The sequence below is a fragment of the Bombina bombina genome, chromosome 1 (assembly GCF_027579735.1).
Source record: "Bombina bombina isolate aBomBom1 chromosome 1, aBomBom1.pri, whole genome shotgun sequence".
NCBI classification, from domain to species: domain Eukaryota; kingdom Metazoa; phylum Chordata; class Amphibia; order Anura; family Bombinatoridae; genus Bombina; species Bombina bombina.
In genome coordinates, this window is record NC_069499.1 from 516300397 (window position 1) to 516322836 (window position 22440).

Sequence of the window (22440 nt, forward strand, 5' to 3'; positions counted from 1 at the left end):
GGCCTCATTAAAGAGTACGTCCCTGGTTCCAATGGGCCTGACTCTTCAGCATGTGTCTATTGAGGCAAGGGCTTTTAAACAAACTTGGAAAATGTGCTTACCCAGGTAATGAGAAAATACTAAAATTAATGGTAAATATTAGCGTTTAAAACGCTAGGATTTACCATCACTAAAAATAAAGAGGTGGAAACATCACCTCATTGAAAAAACTGAGCTGTGCCATGGGCGCTTAGGTTAGCACCGAAGCCGTGCCAAAATAAAGGTACCTACTTTTATATATTTTTTAAACTGATGCATGAAGGTTGCCTTTATTTTTAATGATGGTAAATCCTGGCGTTTTTGAAACCCTAGAATTTACCATCACTTTAAGTGTAAAACTAATCTTAACACAAACAACAACATAATTTATACTTTACCAGATAAATTAATTTATTTCATGGTGGGAAGAGTCCACAATCCATTACTCATGGAAATTACCTTCCCTACCACTATAAGGAGGCAAAAATTCTCAAAACCAAGAGCTCTTTATAAACGCTCCTACCTCTAAGGAAGCTAGTCTGATATAGATTTATGAAAAAAGGTAGGTAAAGAAATATATAGCAAAAAATATAGGAGCTGTGAAAAAAAGTAATGCCAAAAAATAAAAAAATCAATAAAAACATGGTGGGGTCTCGTGGACTCTTACCACCATGAAAGAAATGAATTTATGAGGTAAGCATAAATTATATGTCCTTTCATAAAGATGGTAAAAGTCCAATACCAAAGCTGTGGAGAGTCTACGAGAAATAAAAAGATAGGATGGGATAAGAAAAAACATAATTTATGTAAGAACTTACCTGATAAATTCATTTCTTTCATATTGTCAAGAGTCCATGAGCTAGTGACGTATGGGATATACAATCCTACCAGGAGGGGCAAAGTTTCCCAAACCTCAAAATGCCTATAAATACACCCCTCACCACACCCACAATTCAGTTTAACGAATAGCCAAGTAGAGGGGTGATAGAAAAAGGAGTAAAAAGCATAAAAAAAGGAACTGGAAATATAATTGTGCTTTATACAACAACAAAAAAATAACCACCATAAAAAGGGTGGGTCTCATGGACTCTTGCCAATATGAAAGAAATTAATTTATTAGGTAAGTTCCTTAATTGGCAAGAGTCTATGAGCTAGTGACGTATGGGATAGTAATACCCAAGATGAGGTACTCCACAGAAGAGTCACTAGAGAGATAAAAATAAGAAAAGCCATTTTCAGCTGAAAAAATTAAACCCACATCCAAAAGAATAAGTTTTTCTCATAATTGAAAAGAAAAAACTTAAAACATAAGCAAAGGAATCAAACTGAAACAGCTGCCTGAAGAACTTTTCTAGAAAAAACTGCTTCCGAAGAGGCAAATACATCAAAACGGTAGAATTTAGTAAATGTATGCAAAGAAGACCAAGTTGCTGCTTTGCAAATCTGATCAACTGAAGCTTCATTCTTAAAAGCCCACAAAGTGGAAACTGATCTAGTAGAATGAGCTGCGATTCTCTGAGGCAGGGCCTGACCCGACTCCAAATAAGCCTGATGAATCAAAAGCTTTAACCAGGATGCCAAGGAAATGGCAGAAGCTTTCTGACCTTTCCTAGGACCAGAAAAGACAACAAATAGACTAGAAGTCTTCCTGAAATCTTTAGTAGCTTCAACATAATATTTTAAAGCTCTTACAACATCCAGAGAATGTAAGAATCTCTCCAAAGAATTCTTAGGATTAGGACACAAAAAGAGAACAACAATTCCCCTATTAATGTTGTTAGAATTCACTACTTTAGGTAAAAACTTAAATGAAGTCCGCAAAACTGCCTTATCCTGATGGAAAATCAGAAAAGGAGACTCACAAGACAGAGCAGATAATTCAGAAACTCTTCTAGCAGAAGAGATAGCCAAAAGGAACAACACTTTCCAAGAAAGTAGTTTAATATCCAAAGAATGCATAGGCTCAAAAGGAGGAGCCTGTAAACCCTTCAAAACCAAATTAAGACTCCAAGAAGGAGAGATTGATTTAATGACAGGCTTGAAACGGACCAAAGCCTGCACAAAACAGTGAATATCAGGAAGCTTAGCAATCTTTCTGTGAAATAAAACAGAAAGAGCAGAGATTTGTCCCTTCAAGGAACTTGCAGACAAACCTTTATCCAAACCATCCTAAAGAAACTGTAAAATTCTAGGAATTCTAAAAGAATACCAGGAGAATTTATGAGAAGAACACCATGAAATATAATACAAGAATAGGTTAATTCATAGATACTACACTCAGACTCTTTTGCTTATCCCAAAAAAGATGACATAACCTCAAAAGATCATCTTAAAAAGATACTGGAGTATGGGGGGTGGGTGGGATAGCGATACAGAAGCTCAGAGTCGAGATGCTAAAAGCAAAAAGTGAAAGTCTAATGAATCTTATATAAGGGAATTTAATTGGCTTAATATGTATAGATGACCACTGATGTATGTCCTAATAAGAAAAAAGGGAAAAGGAGGGGGTGTATATGAAAGGCTGGGTAGGTTATAGCTTGAATATACAATGTCTATTCCAGTTTCTCTATACTATTTGTTATAGGATATGGCTGGGAATGATTAGCTGAGCATGTATAGTTCACCCTGAGTAAGTATCTCTCACCCTGGATGCGGGTGTGAGCGTGGAGTACAACCCTGGGAAAAACTTAATGTGATGGTGTAGTTGTATTATGCAGAAAAAATTGGAGCTTCCAACTTCTACAGGTTATAATTCATAAATTAAGAGGTTGTTAACTCCAAGGTGATACTGGTCAATGCCCCAAAACAATAAAAAATATATAAAATATATATATAAATTCCTCCCACGGAATTGGTTTGTATTAAAACTTTTTAATATAACATGAAGACAATGAATATAAAAGATTTTTAAAAATCCACATTTTAAAACTAAATAAATCCTATGAGTGATGCCGGCATCTAAAAATTAATGAATCTTAGATTGGATTAAAAATGTATAATGTATCTTATCGCTTAATGTACACAAATAGATGAATATTACTTAGGTGTGTTAGATACAATGTATATTGTCACAATAAAAATCGCTTAACATAAGATATGCAATGGGTGTTCTACCAACGTATATTATTGCATTGTCAGTCCCATATGCTGCAGTGAGTACCGTAGTGTGTCCTGATGATAAGTATTCAACAGTCGATGTTGTAATAGTATGTCCTGATGATATCAAATCAACAATCAATATTATAATAGCAAGTTCCTTTGGGGGAAAAAAAACCTTAATGCAGTGTCCGCTCCCGGTCGACAAACAAACTGATCCATCTGGTTTCCTCAGAGGAATTCAGCAGTCAGTGCTGCTTGGTAGATGAAGTTCCGGGTTGATGTGTCAGGTGTGGTCCGTTATGACTGTTAAGGTATTAGGTGCTCCAGTGATTTCAGGCTGGTTGGTGAATTAGAGAATACCGGGTCATGGGACAGGAATTATACATGCAGAGATTATTCCTATAAGTGGGATATATCTCAATGTACCTGTCCTAACCGGTATGGAGTTTAGAGAAATAGATTGCACCAGCTTCGAGTGCATAAGTTCAGGGTCAGCAGTCTCTCTATGCGTTTCAGCCGCCAGGGGCCTTTATCACCTGACACATCAACCCAGAACTTCATCTACCAAGCAGCACTGACTGCTGAATTCCTCTGAGGAAACCAGACGGATCAGTTTGTTTGTCGACCGGGAGCGGACACTGCATTAAGGTTTTTTTCTCCCCCAAAGGAACTTGCTATTATAATAACGATTGTTGATTTGATATCATCAGGACATACTATTACAACATTGACTGTTGAATACTTATCATCAGGACACACTACGGTACTGACTGCAGCATATGGGACTGACAATGCAATAATATACGTTAGTAGAACACCCATTGCATATCTTATGTTAAGCGATTTTTATTGTGACAATATACATTGTATCTAACACACCTAAGTAATATTCATCTATTTGTGTACATTAAGCGATAAGATACATTATACATTTTGAATCCAATCTAAGATTCATTAATTTTTAGATGCCGGCATCACACATAGGATTTATTTAGTTTTAAAATGTGGATTTTTTAAAATCTTTTATATTCATTGTCTTCATGTTATATTAAAAAGTTTTAATGCAAACCAATTCCGTGGGAGGAATTTATATATATTTTTTATATATTTTTTATTGTTTTGGGGCATTGACCAGTATTATTGTTTTGGGGCATTGACCAGTATCACCTTGGAGTTAACAACCTCTTAATTTATGAATTATAAACTGTAGAAGTTAGAAGCTCCAATTTTTTCTGCATAATACGACTACACCATCACATTAAGTTTTTTCCCAGGGTTGTACTCCACACTCACACCCGCATCCAGGGTGAGAGATACTTACTCAGGGTGAGCTATACATGCTCAGCTAATCATTCCCAGCCATATCCTATAACAAATAGTATAGAGAAACTGGAATAGACATTGTATATTCAAGCTATCACCTACCCTGCCTTTCATATAAACCCCCTCCTTTTCCCTTTTATCTTATTAGGACATACATCAGTGGTCATCTATACATATTAAGCCAATTAAATTCCCTTATATAAGATTCATTAGACTTTCACTTTTTGCTTTTAGCATCTCGACTCTGAGCTTCTGTAGCGCTATCCCACACCCTCCATACTCCACCATGAAATATAAGTCTTCCAAACTCGATAATAAATCTTCCTACAAACAGATTTACGAGCCAATAACATAGTATCAATCACTGAGTCAGAGAAACCTCTATGACTAAGCACTAAGCGTTCAATATCCATACCTTCAAATTTAACGATTTGAGATCCTGTTGGAAAAACGATCCTTGAGACAGAAGGTCTGGTCTTAAAGGAAGTGGCCAAGGTTGGCAACTGGACATCCGGACAAGATCCGCATACCAGAACCTGTGAGGCCATGCTGGTGCTACCAGAAACACAAACGATTGTTCCATGATGATCTTGGAAATCACTCTTGGAAGAAGAACTAGAGGTGGGAAGATATAAGCAGGTTGGTAAAACCAAGGAACTGCTAACGCATCCACCGACTCCGCCTGAGGATCCCTGGACCTGGACAAGTATCTGGGAAGTTTCTTGTTTAGATGGGAAGCCATCAGATCTATTTCTGGAAGACCCCACATCTGAACAATCTGAAAAAACACATCTAGATGGAGAACCACTCCCCCGGATGTAAAGTCTGACGGTTGAGATAATCTGCTTCCCAATTGTCTACACCTGGGATATGTATCGCAGAAATTAGACAAGAGCTGGATTCCGCCCAAGAAAGTACCCAAGATACTTCTTTCATAGCTAGGGGCCTGTGAGTCCCACCCTGATGATTGACATATGCCACAGTTGTGATATTGTCTGTCTGAAAACAAATGAATGGTTCTTTCTTTAACAGGGCCAAACCTGAAGAGCCCTGAAAATAGAATGGAGTTCTAAAATATTGATTGGTAACCTCGCCTCTTGAGATTTACAAACCCCTTGTGCTGTCAGAGATCCCCAGACAGCTCCCCAACCTGAAATACTTGCATCTGTTGTGATTACAGTCCAGGTTGGATGAACAAAAGAGGCCCCTAGAACAATACGATGGTGATCTAACCATCAAGTTAGAGAGAGTTGAACATTGGGATTTAAGGATATTAATTGTGATATCCTTGAATAATCTCTGCACCATTGATTCAGCATACAAAGCTGAAGAGGTCTCATATGAAAATGAGCAAAGGGGATCACGTCCGATGCTGCAGTCATGAGACCTAAAACTTCCATGCATCCAATTTTATTCGTCTCTTGTCTGTTAGAGACAAAGTCATGGACACTGAATCTATCTGGAAACCTAAAAAGGTGACCCTTGTCTGAGGAATCAAGGAACTTTTTGGTAAATTGATCCTCCAACCATGTCTTTGAAGAAACAACACTAGTTGATTCTTGTGAGATTCAGCAGAATGTAAAAAGACTAAGCTAGTACCAAGATATCTTCCAAATAAGGAAACACCACAATACCCTGTTCTCTGATTACAGAGAGTAGGGCACTGAAAACCTTTGAAAAAATTATTGGAGCTGTTGCAAAGCTGAATCGGAATATGAAGATATGCATCCTGTAAGTCTATTGTGGACATATAATGACCTTGCTGAACAAAAGGCAGAATAGTCCTTACCATTTTGAAAGTTGGCACTCTTACAAAACAATTCAAAATTTTCAGATCCAGAACGGGCCTGAATGAATTTTCTTTTTTTGGGACAATGAATAGATTTGAATAAAAACCCAGACCCTATTCCTGAAACGGAACTGGTATGATTACCCCTGAAAGCTCTAGATCTGAAACACACTTCAGAAAAGCCTGAGCCTTCACTGGATTTGCTGGGTTGTGTGAGAGAAAAAATGTTCTCACAGGAGGTCTTACTCTGAAACCTATTCGATACCCTTGAGAGACAATACTCTGAATCCATTTTTTTGGACAGAATCTGCCCAAATGTTTTGGAAAAAATTTAATCTGCCCCCACCAGCTGAGCTGGAATGAGGGCCGCACCGTCATGCAGACTTGGGGGCTGGCTTTGGTTTCTTAAAACTTGAAGAAGGTTTCCAATTGGAACCAGATTATTTGGGGGAAGGATTGGTTTTCTGTTCCTTATTCTGTCAAAAAGAACAAAAACGATTAGAAGCTTTAGATTTACCATTAGGTCTTTTATCCTGAGGTAAAAAAACTCCCTTCCCCCAAGTGACAGTTGAAATAATTGAATCCAATTGAGAACCAAATAAATTGTTACCTTGGAAAGAAAGAGATAGTAATCTAGAATTAGATACCATGTCAGCATTCCAATATTTGAGCCACAAAGCTCTTCTAGCTAAAATAGCTAAAGACATAGCTTTAACATCAATAATGATGATATCAAAAATAGCATCAAAAATAAAATTATTAGCATGTTGAAGCATGTGAACAATGCTAGACAAATCAGAATCTGTTTCCTGTTGTGCTAAGCTTTCCAACCAAAAAGTTGATGCAGCTGCAACATCAGCCATGGATATAGCAGGCCTAAGAATGTAGCTAGAAACTAAATAAGCTTTCCTTAGCTAAGATTCAAGTTTCCTATCTAAAGGGTCCTTAAAAGAAGTACTATCTTCCATAGGAATAGTAGTATGTTTGGCAAGAGTAGAAATAGCCCCATTAACTTTGGGGATTTTTTCCCAAAACTCCAATCTAGCTCCTGGCAAAGGATACAACTTTTTAAACCTAGAAGAAGGAATAAAAGAAGTACCAGGCCTATTCCATTCCTTTGAAATCATATCAGAAATAGCATCAGAAACTGGAAAAACCTCTGGAGTAACCACAGGAGGTTTATAAACAGAATTTAACTGTTTACTAGTTTTAGTATCAAGAGGACTAGTTTCCTCACTATCCAAAGTAATCAACACCTCTTTTAACAAGAACGAATATACTTCATCTTAAAGAGATAAGTAGATTTGTCAGTGTCAATATCTGAGGTAGGATCTTCTGAACCAGATAGATCCTCATCAGAGGAGGATAATTCAGTATGTTGTCGGTCATTTGAAATTTCATCAACCTTATGAGAAGTTTTAAAAAACCTTTTACGTTTATTAGAAGAAGGAATAGCAGACAAAGCCTTCTGAATCGCATCAGCAATAAAATATTTTATATTCACAGGAATATCATGTACATTAGATGTTGAAGGAACAACAGGCATTGTACTAGTACTGATGGATACATTCTCTGCATGTAAAAGCTTATCATGACAACTGTTACATACTACAGCTGGAGATATAATCTCCACTAACCTACAACAGATACACTTAGCTTTGGTAGTACTGTTATCAGGCAGCAGGGTTCCATCAGTGGTTTCTGAGACAGGATCAGATTGAGACATCTTGCAAATGTAAGAGAAAAAAACAACATATAAAGCAAAATTATCAATTTCCTTATATGGCAGTTTCAGGAATGGGAAAAAAATGCAAACAGCATAGCCCTCTGAGCAAAAAAAACAGGGCCAAACCTGAAGAGCCCTGAAAATAGAATGGAGTTCTAAAATATTGATTGGTAACCTCGCCTCTTGAGATTTCCAAACCCCTTGTGCTGTCAGAGATCCCCAGACAGCTCCCCAACCTGAAATACTTGCATCTGTTGTGATTACAGTCCAGGTTGGATGAACAAAAGAGGCCCCTAGAACAATACGATGGTGATCTAACCACCAAGTTAGAGAGAGTTGAACATTGGGATTTAAGGATATTAATTGTGATATCCTTGTATAATCTCTGCACCATTGATTCAGCATACAAAGCTGAAGAGGTCTCATATGAAAATGAGCAAAGGGGATAACGTCCGATGCTGCAGTCATGAGACCTAAAACTTCCATGCACATAGCCACTGAAGGGAATGATTGAGACTGAAGGTTTCGACAAGCTGAAACCAATTTTATTCGTCTCTTGTCTGTTAGAGACAAAGTCATGGACACTGAATCTATCTGGAAACCTAAAAAGGTGACCCTTGTCTGAGGAATCAAGGAACTTTTTGGTAAATTGATCCTCCAACCATGTCTTTGAAGAAACAACACTAGTTGATTCTTGTGAGATTCGGCAGAATGTAAAAAGACTAAGCTAGTACCAAGATATCTTCCAAATAAGGAAACACCACAATACCCTGTTTTCTGATTACAGAGAGTAGGGCACTGAAAACCTTTGAAAAAATTCTTGGAGCTGTTGCAAAGCCAAATGGAAGAGCGATAAATTGGTAATGCTTGTCTAGAAAAGAGAATCTCAGAAACCGATAGTGGTCTGGATGAATCAGAATATGAAGATATGCATCCTGTAAGTCTATTGTGGACATATAATGACCTTGCTGAACAAAAGGCAGAATAGTCCTTACCATTTTGAAAGTTGGCACTCTTACAAAACAATTCAAAATTTTCAGATCCAGAACGGGCCTGAATGAATTTTCTTTTTTTGGGACAATGAATAGATTTGAATAAAAACCCAGACCCTGTTCCTGAAACGGAACTGGTATGATTACCCCTGAAAGCTCTAGATCTAAAACACACTTCAGAAAAGCCTGAGCCTTCACTGGATTTGCTGGGTTGTGTGAGAGAAAAAATGTTCTCACAGGAGGTCTTACTCTGAAACCTATTCGATACCCTTGAGAGACAATACTCTGAATCCATTTTTTTGGACAGAATCTGCCCAAATGTTTTGGAAAAATTTTAATCTGCCCCCACCAGCTGAGCTGGAATGAGGGCCGCACCATCATGCAGACTTGGGGGCTGGCTTTGGTTTCTTAAAAGGCTTGGATTTATTCCAACTTGAAGAAGGTTTCCAATTGGAACCAGATTATTTGGGGGAAGGATTGGTTTTCTGTTCCTTATTCTGTCAAAAAGAACAAAAACGATTAGAAGCTTTAGATTTACCATTAGGTCTTTTATCCTGAGGTAAAAAAACTCCCTTCCCCCAAGTGACAGTTGAAATAATTGAATCCAATTGAGAACCAAATAAATTGTTACCTTGGAAAGAAAGAGATAGTAATCTAGAATTAGATACCATGTCAGCATTCCAATATTTGAGCCACAAAGCTCTTCTAGCTAAAATAGCTAAAGACATAGCTTTAACATCAATAATGATGATATCAAAAATAGCATCACAGATAAAATTATTAGCATGTTGAAGCATGTGAACAATGCTAGACAAATCAGAATCTGTTTCCTGTTGTGCTAAGCTTTCCAACCAAAAAGTTGATGCAGCTGCAACATCAGCCATGGATATAGCAGGCCTAAGAATGTAGCTAGAAACTAAATAAGCTTTCCTTAGCTAAGATTCAAGTTTCCTATCTAAAGGGTCCTTAAAAGAAGTACTATCTTCCATAGGAATAGTAGTATGTTTGGCAAGAGTAGAAATAGCCCCATTAACTTTGGGGATTTTTTCCCAAAACTACAATCTAGCTCCTGGCAAAGGATACAACTTTTTAAACCTAGAAGAAGGAATAAAAGAAGTACCAGGCCTATTCCATTCCTTTGAAATCATAACAGAAATAGCATCAGAAACTGGAAAAACCTCTGGAGTAACCACAGGAGGTTTATAAACAGAATTTAACTGTTTACTAGTTTTAGTATCAAGAGGACTAGTTTCCTCACTATCCAAAGTAATCAACACCTCTTTTAACAAGAACGAATATACTCCATCTTAAAGAGATAAGTAGATTTGTCAGTGTCTGAGGTAGGATCTTCTGAACCAGATAGATCCTCATCAGAGGAGGATAATTCAGTATGTTGTCGGTCATTTGAAATTTCATCAACCTTATGAGAAGTTTTAAAAAAACTTTTACGTTTATTAGAAGAAGGAATAGCAGACAAAGCCTTCTGAATCGCATCAGCAATAAAATATTTTATATTCACAGGAATATCATGTACATTAGATGTTGAAGGAACAACAGGCATTGTACTAGTACTGATGGATACATTCTCTGCATGTAAAAGCTTATCATGACAACTGTTACATACTACAGCTGGAGATATAATCTCCACTAACCTACAACAGATACACTTAGCTTTGGTAGTACTGTTATCAGGCAGCAGGGTTCCATCAGTGGTTTCTGAGACAGGATCAGATTGAGACATCTTGCAAATGTAAGAGAAAAAAACAACATATAAAGCAAAATTATCAATTTCCTTATATGGCAGTTTCAGGAATGGGAAAAAATGCAAACAGCATAGCCCTCTGAGCAAAAAAAAAAAAAAAAGGTAAAAGGCATATAGGGGGTTTAAATAATTACATTATTTGGCGCCAAGTATGACGCACCACGCAAAATGATTTTTTTTGGCACTAACAACATCCGGAAATGACGTCATGGCAGACGCACCCTTGTGCAAGGAAACCTGGTGTCAACTAAGATGCTGGAAATGACGAACGAACGTACCTTTGCGCCAAAAAAGTTCTTGCGCCAAGAATGACAGCATTTTGTGACCTCGCGAGCCTAAATTTGCCCGCAAAAATTAATGAAAAAGCAGTCAATTTGAAGAAAAGACTATACCCCAGGTAAGAAAAAATAACTTCCTAAATATGTTTGCCAATTTTGAAACTGATAGTCTGCAAAAGGAAATATACATAAACCTGACTCATGGCAAATATAAGTATAATACATATATTTAAAACTTTATATTAATACCTAAAGTGCCAAACCATAGCTGAGAGTGTCTTAAGTAATGAAAACATACTTACCGAAAGACACCCATCCACATATAGCAGATAGCCAAACCAGTACTGAAACAGTATCAGTAGAGGTAATGGAATATGAGAGTATATCGTCGATCTGAAAAGGGAGGTAGGAGATGAATTTCTACGATCAATAACAGAGAACCTTTGAAAAGATTTCCTGTGAGGAAAACCATAGAATCAATAAGTGATACTCTCTTCACATTCCTCTGACAAACACTATACTCTGAGAGGAATTGGGCTTCAAAATGCTAAGAAGCGCATATCACAGAAGAAAATCAAGCACAAACTTACTTCACCACCTCCATAGGGAGGTAAAGTTTGTAAAACTGAATTGTGGGTGTGGTGAGGGGTGTATTTATAGGCATTTTGAGGTTTGGGAAACTTTGCCCCTCCTGGTAGGATTGTATATCCCATACATCACTAGCTCATGGACTCTTGCCAATTACATGAAAGAAATATATTTTTACCCCATAAGGAGACTAAATCCATAACCTTAAAAAGAATGTACTTTTTTTATAATGTTTTCCATGCACTTAAAAAGAACCAAAAAGCAAAATTACATAGAAACAACATCAAAATGGTAGAATTTAGTGAAAGTATGCACAAAAGACCAAGTAGGTTCCTTGCAAATTTGGTGAACAGAAGCTTTGTTCTTGAAAGCCGAAGAAGTAGCTACTGATCTAGTAGAATGAGCAGTTATCCGATTAGGAGAAGTTTGACCTGCCTTTAAGTAAGCTTCACAAATCAAAAGCTTTAACCAAGAAGCCAAAGAAACAGCAGAAGCTTTCTGACCTTATCTAGAACCAAAACATGAACAAACAAACACACTTAAACTTTGTCTTAAATCCTTGGTAACATCGACATAATACTTCAAGGCTCTAACCACATCCAGACTGTGAAGAAGCCTCTGAAGAATTCTTACGATTAGGACATAAAGAAGGGACAACAATTTTCGTTACTTTAGGAAAAAAATCAAAATATGGTTATAATAACCGACTTCTCTTGATAAAAAAACAAATAAGGAGAATCCCAAGAAAGAGCAGAAAGTTCAGAAAATCTTCTAGCAGCGGAGATAGCCAGAGCAAATAGGATTTTCCAGGAAAGAAACAATGTTTACCTTTTGCATAGGCTCAAATAGAGGAGCCTGCAAACACTTCAGTACCAGATTCAAGTTCCAAGGTGGAGAAATTAATTTAATAACAGGTTTAATATTTACCGAAACCTGAACAAAGCCATGAATATCAGGAAGATTAGCACCGCAAAAATCTACAATCTTATCGAACACTTTCAGATGAAGAGACCATTTCCCTGGATAAAGAAACTGAAGACTGAGAAAAATGCTTCCCAATAGAACACCCCTGGGATGTTTATAGCTGAAAATAGACAGCAATCGGCCTCTGCCCAAGAGAGAATTTAAAAAACTCCCTGCATGGCTAAAGGACTGCAAATCCCCCCTTGATGGTTGACATAAGCCACGGTTGTGACATTGTCTGACTGGAACCGGATAAAAGATTCTTCTTTCAGAAGTGGCCAAGCTTGAAGATCTCTGAAAATTGCAAAAAGTTCTGAGATGTTTATGGCAACCTTGCCTCCTAAGGAGCCCAAACTCCCTGTGCTGTCAGAGACCACCAAACAGCTCCCCATCCTGAAAAACTGTATAGATCACAGGCCAAATAGGTGGAGCAAAAGAAGCCCCCTTGCAAAATAGACTGGAGATCCAGCTACCAAGACAGAGACTGTCTTGTTTTGAAGTCTAGAAAACTCCTCTGAGACAACAGAATATGATCCCTGCATCACTGTCGAAGTATACACAACTGAAGTGGTCTCATATGAAAACGAGCAAATGGAATAGCATCTGATGCTGCAATCATAAGACCTAGAATCCTCCATACAACCATACAAAGAGACTGAAGATTTTGACAGGCTGAAATCAACTTTAGTCTTCTTTGACAATCTCCAATAAAGGAATTAGCACATTTAAGCAAAACCAAAAGGTTAAGAACATCCAACCAAATGGAAGCAGCATCAAAAACATCAGCAATAGCAATAGCCGATCTGAAAAGATAACCTGCCAGTAGAAAATCCCTTCTATGAAGGGATTCAAGTTTCCTATCCAAAGGGTCTTTAAAGGAAGTGTTATCCTCCAAACGGATAGAAGTACGTTTAGCCAAAGTAGTGTTGGGGTGGGTGTTAACTACATATCTATTAAGGATATGCTTGTGATTAGTTAATGAAGAGTATATAATATCCGCTCCATGACCCCTCCCACATCAGTGACCAAGTGCCCAAGAGGCATGAAACACGTATGATGTGGAGGGGCTATGGTGCTTGCACTCTGCTTGTTTTAGTGTGTACCCGGTGCATGACATATGTGTATAATATATGTTCTTATACTAATAAACTTTAGGTTTAAATGTTTGCTTGCCTGGCTCGGCTGTTTTCAAATAGAGCATTATATGGGACTCAAACCTTTTCCTGCTGTATATTACTGAGTGCCAGACCTTTTTTGTGATTTTTGCATTCATTTGGTCTATTTGGGGCGAGTCCTGCTGCACCTGACTTCTCATCCACGCCCACCCAAAATGCTGTCACGGAAGAACGCCATGGTCAGTATAAAGCTAAGCACCCTTCCCTTCCTGTATATCTATACAGGTACTGTACAGTTTTTATTGAATACTAATTGAATACTATATTGTACTAGTGTTAAACTAAACAGCACTATTGCACACCGAATGTGTTAGTTCAAATATGTTTTCAAGTTTTTAAACACAATTACAAGTGAAAAGTGAAAACCTCCTTGCTCCATTTTAAGGCCATTTTGCTTTACATAATCGCTCCAGTCCCCAACCTGCTTTATTAGCAGGGTATTCCTGTATATGATTATCGATTGTCTTATACTAATACGCAGAGGTGGGCAGAACCCTTGAATAATACTCCTTCATGTAAGCAGAAAACAAGTATCAAACCCAAGAATGTTTTGAGGATATAGAACAGGTTTATGTATTTGTTAATATATAACCGTTAACAAGCCTGTTGCCTGTTACTAAATGAGCTGGCTTCAAAGCTACAAAAGGCAACATATTCCCTTCATTATCTCTGAGCGAAAATAAACATTAATTGAGATGATGCCAACTAAGGCTCCACAGCTGATCCTTCATCTCCCAACAGGCAACTGGTTCTCCTAAGAGAGGATTTTGTATGTATATGCTTCACAAAGATGAACATTTTATAAATAGGTCATGTGCACTGATCCACATGACATTCCATTGCTTGCTCTGCTCAAGTGGCTGCTGTAATTATTAAGAGTACAATGTTTGTAATAGTATTGCAGCTACTGTAACAGCAGCTCAGTTGTGGTACACAGCATATTACAAGCTTGATTGGAAATAAACTCAAAATATGGTTGTTTTTTGTCCCCCCAAAATATTTTTTTCTGGATATAAGAAAACAGCATGATAATATTGCTGGCTAATTTTGCCTATCTAACTTCAATCCAGTTACTTATGAGGCAGCTCTCCGGCCCAAAGATATATAAAACAGTTTGTTTCATTGTTGTAATAAAAAAACACTAACTGTGGCTTATCCTATAATATAAAAGGCCAAGTGTTTTTGTCCGAAGCTGTCATGCACAGTAGAGACAGCACGAGGACAAACACACCTGGCCTTACCTGACATGCTGTTTGCGGTGAAAGTGGGCGTGGCCGGACAGGAGTGTGGGCGTGACCGGACATGTTAGGGGGCGTGGCCAGGCATGGTCGGCGCAAGAGAGAGGGGAGAGAAATAGAAGAGATAGGGAGAGACAAAAAGAGATAGGAAAGAGCTAAAGAGAGGGGGAAGAGCAAAAGAGAGGGGAAAGTGCAGAAGAGAGGGGGGAGAGAAAGCAAAATAGAGGGGAAAGAGCAAAATAGAGGGGGAAAAGCAAAAGAGAGGGAAGAGAGAGAAAAATAGAGGGGGGAGAGAGAGCAAAAGAGAGCGGGAAGAGAGAGCAATAGAGAGGGGGAGAGAGAGCAAAAGAGAGGGGGGGAGAGAGAGCAAAAGAGAGGGGGGAGAGCAATAGAGTGGGGGAGAGAGAGAGCAAAAGAAAGGGATGGAGAGAGAGAGCAAAAGAGAGGGGAGAGAGACAAAGCAAAAGAGAGGGGGGAGAGAGAGAGCAAAAGAGAGGTGGGAGAGAAAGAGAAAAAGAGAGGGATGGAGAGAAAGAGCAAAAGACAGAGATGGAGAGAGAGAGAGCAAAAAAAAGGAGAGAGAGACAGAGCAAAAGAGAGGGGGGGAGAGAGAGAGAGAGCAAAAGAGAGGGGGGAGAGAGTGCAAAAGAGAGGGGGAGAGAGTGCAAAAGAGAGGGGGAGAGAGAGCACAAAATAGAGAGGGAGAGAGCGCAAAAGAGAGAGAGCACAAAAGAGAGGGGAGAGAGAGCACACAAAAGAGGAGGGGAGAGAGAGAGCACAAAAGAGAGAGAGAACGCAAAAGAGGGGGGGGAGAGAGCGTAAAAGACACGGGAGAGAGAGCGCAAAAGAGGGGGGAGAGAGAGCGCGCAAAAGAGGAGGGGGAGAGAGAGAGCAAAAAAGAGAGAAAGAACACAAAAGAGAGGGGGGAGAGAGCGTAAAAGAGAAGGGGAGAGAGAGCGTAAAAGTGAGGGGGGAGAGAGAGTGCAAAAGAGAGGGGGGAGAGAGTGCGCAAAAGAGAGGGGAGGGAGAGAGCAAAAGAGAGGGGGGAGAGAGAGCAATAGAGAGGGGGAGAGAGAGAGCAAAAGAAAGGGATGGAGAGAGAGAGTAAAAGAGAGGGGAGAGAGACAGAGCAAAAGAGAGGGGGAGAGGGAGAGCAAAAGAGGCGGGAGAGAGAGAGCAAAAGAGAGGGATGGAGAGAAAAAGCAAAAGACAGGGATGGAGAGAGAGAGCAAAAAAAAGGAGAGACAGACAGAGCAAAAGAGAGTGGGAGAGAGAGAGAGTGCAAAAGAGAGGGGGAGAGAGAGAGCAAAAGAGAGGGGTAGAGAGAGCGCACAAAAGAGGAGGGGAAGAGAGAGAGAGCACAAAAGAGAGAGAGAACGCAAAAGAGAGGGGGGAGAGAGCTTAAAAGAGAGGGGGGAGAGAGAGCGTAAAAGAGAGGGGGAGAGAGAGCACAAAAGAGAGGGGAGAGAGAGCAAAAGAGAGGGGGAAAGAAAGCAAAAGAGAGGGGGAGAGAGGGAGCAAAAGAGAGGGGGGAGAGAGAGCAAAAGAGGAGGGGGAGACAGCAAAAGAGAGGGGGGAGAGAGAGCAAAAGAGAGGGGGGAGAGAGAGCAATAGAGAGGGAGAGAGAGAGAGCAAAAGAAAGAGATGGAGAGAGCAAAAGAAAGGGATGGAGAGAGAGAGAGCAAAAGAGAGGGGAGAGAGACACAGCAAAAGAGAGGGGGAGAGAGAGAGCAAAAGAGAGGGGAGAGAGACACAGCAAAAGAGAGGGGGGAGAGAGAGAGCAAAAGAGAGGCGGGAGAGAGAGAGCAAAAGAGAGGGATGGAGAGAAAGAGCAAAAGACAGGGGAGACAGAGCAAAAGAGGGGGGAGGAGAGAGAGAGCAAAAGAGAGGGGGAGAGAGAGCGCAAAAGAGAGGGGGGAGAGAGAGCACAAAAGAGAGAGGGAGAGAGAGCACAAAAGAGAGAGGGAGAGAGAGCACAAAAGAGAGGGGGAGAGAGTGCAAAAGAGAGGGGGAGAGAGTGCAAAAGAGAGGGGGAGAGAGCACAAAAGAGAGAGAGAACACAAAAGAGAGGTGGGAGAGAGAGAGAGCAAAAGAGAGGGGGAGAGCGCAAAAGAGAGGGGGGAGAGAGAGCACAAAAGAGAGGGGGAGAGAGTGCAAAAGAGAGGGGGAGAGAGTGCAAAAGAGAGGGGGAGAGAGCACAAAAGAGAGAGAGAGCACAAAAGAGAGGGGGGAGAGAGAGAGCATAAAAGAGAAAGGGAGAGAGAGCGTAAAAGTGGGGGGGAGAGAGAGTGCAAAAGAGAGGGGAGAGAGCAAAAGAAAGGGATGGAGAGAGAGAGCAAAAGAGAGGGGAGAGAGAGACAAAAAAAGGGAGATGGGCGAGAGAGAGCAAAAGAAAGGGATGGAGAGAAAGAGCAAAAGACAGGGATGGAGAGAGAGAGCAAAAAAAAGGAGAGAGAAACAGAGCAAAAGAGAGGGGGAAGAGAGAGAGAGCAAAAGAGAGGGGGGAGAGAGAGCGCAAACGAGAGGGGAGAGAGAGAGAGCATAAAAGAGAGGGGGAGAGAGAGAGTGCAAAAGAGAGGGGGAGAGAGAGAGCGCAAAAGAGAGGGGGAGAGAGAGCGCGCAAAATAGGAGGGGGAGAGAGAGCACAAAAAAACAGAATTTATGCTTACCTGATAAATTTCTTTCTCCAACGGTGTGTCCGGTCCACGGCGTCATCCTTACTTGTGGGAAATATTCTCTTCCCCAACAGGAAATGGCAAAGAGCACAGCAAAAGCTGCCCATATAGCCTCTCCTCAGGCTCCGCCCCCCAGTCATTCGACCGACGGTTAGGAGAAAAAAAGGAGAAACTATAGGGTGCTGTGGTGACTGTAGTGTATAGAGAAAGAAATTTTTCAAACCTGATTAAAAAACCAGGGCGGGCCGTGGACCGGAGACACCGTTGGAGAAAAAAATTTATCAGGTAAGCATAAATTCTGTTTTCTCCAACATTGGTGTGTCCGGTCCACGGCGTCATCCTTACTTGTGGGAACCAATACCAAAGCTTTAGGACACGAATGAAGGGAGGGAGCAAATCAGGTTACCTAAACAGAAGGCACCACGGCTTGCAAAACCTTTCTCCCAAAAATAGCCTCCGAAGAAGCATAAGTATCAAATTTGTAAAATTTGGCAAAAGTGTGCAGAGAAGACCAAGTCGCTGCCTTACATATCTGATCAACAGAAGCCTCGTTCTTGAAGGCCCATGTGGAAGCCACAGCCCTAGTGGAGTGAGCTGTGATTCGTTCAGGAGGCTGCCGTCCGGCAGTCTCATAAGCCAATCGGATAATGCTTTTCAGCCAGAAAGAAAGAGAGGTAGCAGTAGCTTTTTGTCCTCTCCTCTTACCAGAGTAAACGACAAACAAAGATGAGGTTTGTCTAAAATCCTTTGTTGCTTCTAAATAGAACTTTAAAGCACGGACTACATCTAAATTGTGTAACAAACGTTCCTTCTTTGAAACTGGATTCGGACACAGAGAAGGAACAACTATTTCCTGGTTAATATTCTTGTTGGAAAACACTTTTGGAAGAAAACCAGGCTTGGTACGCAAAACGACCTTATCTGAATGGAACACCAGATAGGGTGGATCACACTGCAAAGCAGATAATTCAGAAACTCTTCTAGCAGAAGAAATAGCAACCAAAAACAGAACTTTCCAAGATAGTAACTTGATATCTATGGAATGTAAAGGTTCAAACGGAACCCCTTGAAGAACTGAAAGAACTAAATTTAGACTCCAAGGAGGAGTCATGGGTCTGTAAACAGGCTTGATTCTGACCAAAGCCTGTACAAAAGCTTGTACATCTGGCACAGCTGCCAGGCGTTTGTGTAACAAAACAGATAAAGCAGAAATCTGTCCTTTTAGAGAACTCGCTGACAACCCTTTATCCAAACCCTCTTGGAGAAAGGAAAGAATCTTAGGAATTTTAATCTTACTCCAGGAGAATCCCTTGGATTCACACCAACAGATATATTTTTTCCATATTTTATGGTAAATCTTTCTAGTCACAGGTTTTCTGGCTTGGACCAGAGTATCTATCACTGAATTTGAAAATCCACGCTTGGATAAAATCAAGCATTCAATTTCCAAGCAGTCAGCTGCAGAGAAACTAGATTTGGATGTTCGAATGGACCTTGTACTAGAAGATCCTGTCTCAAAGGTAGCTTCCATGGTGGAGCCGATGACATATTCACTAGGTCTGCATACCAAGTCCTGCGTGGCCACGCAGGAGCTATCAGAATCACTGATGCCTTCTCCTGTTTGATCCTGGCTACGAGCCTGGGAAGGAGAGGAGACGGTGGAAACACGTAAGCTAGGTTGAACGACCAAGGCGCCACTAATGCATCCACTAGAGTCGCCTTGGGATCCCTGGATCTGGACCCGTAGCAAGGAACCTTGAAGTTCTGACGAGACGCCATCAGATCCATGTCTGGAATGCCCCATAATTGAGTTAACTGGGCAAAGACCTCCGGGTGGAGTTCCCACTCCCCCGGATGGAAAGTCTGACGACTCAAATAATCCGCCTCCCAGTTGTCTACTCCTGGGATGTGAATTGCAGATAGGTGGCAGGAGTGATCCTCTGCCCATTTGATGATCTTGGATACCTCTCTCATCGCCAAGGAACTCTTTGTTCCTCCCTGATGGTTGATGTAAGCTACAGTCGTCATGTTGTCCGACTGGAATCTTATGAATCCGGCCTTCGCTAGTTGAGGCCAAGCCTGGAGCGCATTGAATATCGCTCTCAGTTCCATGATGTTTATCGGAAGAAGGGACTCCTCCCGAGACCATAGACCCTGAGCTTTCAGGGAGTCCCAGACCGCGCCCCAGCCTAATAGACTGGCGTCGGTCGTGACAATGATCCACTCTGGTCTGCGGAAACTCATTCCCTGGGACAGGTGATTCTGAGTCAACCACCAACGGAGTGATTCTCTGGTTACCTTGTCTACTTAAATCTGGGGAGACAAGTCTGCATAGTCCCCATTCCACTGATTGAGCATGCACAGTTGTAATGGTCTTAGATGAATTCGAGCAAAAGGAACTATGTCCATTGCTGCAACCATCAACCCTACTACTTCCATGCACTGAGCTATGGAAGGCTGCAGAATAGAGTGAAGAACTTGACAAGCGTTTAGAAGCTTTGACTTTCTGACCTCTGTCAGGAAGATCTTCATTTCTAAAGAATCTATTATTGTTCCCAAAAAGGGAACTCTTGTTGACGGAGACAGGGAACACTTTTCTACGTTCACCTTCCACCCGTGAGATCTGAGAAAGGCTAGAACAATGTCTGTATGAGCCTTTGCCTTGGAAAGAGACAACGCTTGAATTAGAATGTTGTCTAGATAAGGTGCCACTGCAATGCCCCTCGGTCTTAGAACCGCTAGAAGGGACCCTAGCACCTTTGTGAAAATTCTGGGAGCAGTGGCTAAACCGAACGGAAGAGCCACGAACTGATAATGTTTGTCCAAAAAGGCGAACCTTAGGAACTGATGATGATCTTTGTGGATAGGAATATGTAGGTACGCATCCTTTAAATCCACGGTAGTCATATATTGACCCTCCTGGATTGTAGGTAAAATTGTTCGAATGGTTTCCATTTTGAACGATGGAACTCTGAGAAATTAGTTTAGAATTTTTAAATCCAGAATTGGTCTGAAAGTTCCCTCTTTTTTGGGAACTACAAATAGGTTTGAGTAAAACCCCTGACCTTGTTTCGCTGTTGGAACTGGGTGTATCACTCCCATCTTTAACAGGTCTCCTACACAATGTAAGAATGCCTGTCTCTTTATCTGGTCTGAAGATAAGAGAGACATGTGGAACCTTCCCCTTGGAGGAAGTTCCTTGAATTCTAGAAGATAACCCTGAGAGACTATTTCTAGTGCCCAGGGATCCGGAACATCTCTTGCCCAAGCCTGAGCAAAGAGAGAGAGTCTGCCCCCTACTAGATCCGGTCCCGGATCGGGGGCTACCCCTTCATGCTGTCTTGGTAGCAGCAGCAGGCTTCTTGGCCTGTTTACCCTTGTTCCAGCCTTGCATTGGTTTCCAAGCTGGCTTAGCCTGGGAAGCGTTACCCTCTTGTCTAGAGGCTGCAGAGTTAGGAGACGGTCCGTCCCTGAAGTTACGAAAGGAACGAAAATTGGACTAATTCTTAGCCTTAAAAGGCCTATCCTGTGGGATCGGGGGCTACCCCTTCATGCTGTCTTGGTAGCAGCAGCAGGCTTCTTGGCCTGTTTACCCTTGTTCCAGCCTTGCATTGGTTTCCAAGCTGGCTTAGCCTGGGAAGCGTTACCCTCTTGTCTAGAGGCTGCAGAGTTAGGAGACGGTCCGTCCCTGAAGTTACGAAAGGAACGAAAATTGGACTTATTCTTAGCCTTAAAAGGCCTATCCTGTGGGAGGGCATGGCCCTTTCCCCCAGTGATGTCTGAAATAATCTCTTTCAATTCTGGCCCAAAAAGGGTCTTACCTTTGAAAGGGATATTAAGCAATTTTGTCTTGGAAGATACATCCGCCGACCAAGACTTTAGCCAGAGCGCTCTGCGCGCCACAATTGCAAACCCTGAATTTTTCACCGCTAATCTCGCCAATTGCAAAGCGGCATCTAAAATAAAGGAATTAGCTAACTTAAGTGCGTGAATTCTGTCCATGACTTCCTCATATGGAGTCTCCTTATTGAGCGACTTTTCTAGTTCATCGAACCAAAAACATGCCGCCGTAGTGACAGGAATAATGCACAAAATTGGTTGGAGGAGGAAACCTTGCTGAACAAAAATCTTTTTAAGCAAACCCTCCAATTTTTTATCCATAGGATCTTTGAAAGCACAATTGTCCTCAATGGGAATAGTCGTGCGTTTGGCTAGCGTAGAAACTGCCCCCTCAACCTTAGGGACTGTTTGTCATGTGTCCTTCCTTGGGTCGACCATGGGGAACATTTTCTTAAATATAGGAGGTGGGACAAAAGGTATGCCTGGTTTCTCCCACTCCTTTGACACTATGTCCGCCACCCTTTTAGGTATCGGAAAGGCATCAGGGTGCACCGGGACCTCTAGGAATTTGTCCATTTGCACAATTTTTCTGGAATGACCAAAGAGTCACAATCATCCAGCGTAGTTAGTACCTCCTTAAGTAAGGCGCGGAGATGCTCTAACTTAAATTTAAACGCCACAACATCAGGTTCTGCCTGTTAAGAAATTCTTCCTGAATCAGAAATTTCTCCCTCCGACAAACCCTCCCTCACTGCCAATTCTGACTGGTGTGAGGGTATGACAGATAAATTATCGTCAGCGCACTCTTGCTCTACTGTATTTAAAACTGAGCAATCACGCTTTCTTTGAAATGCTGGCATTTTGGCTAAAATATTAGCTATAGAATTATCCATTACAGCCGTTAATTGTTGCATAGTAACAAGCATTGGCGCGCTAGATGTACTAGGAATCGCCTGCGCGGGCATAACTGGTAT

The 22440-nt window shown here is 40.9% G+C and overlaps 1 protein-coding gene across 1 annotated transcript in view; it reads right to left on the reverse strand.

The window, feature by feature from the left end:
* HIBCH (3-hydroxyisobutyryl-CoA hydrolase) overlaps nucleotides 1–22440 on the reverse strand; it is a gene marked incomplete in the record, with an annotated part of 371527 nt that overhangs the window by 108271 nt on the left and 240816 nt on the right.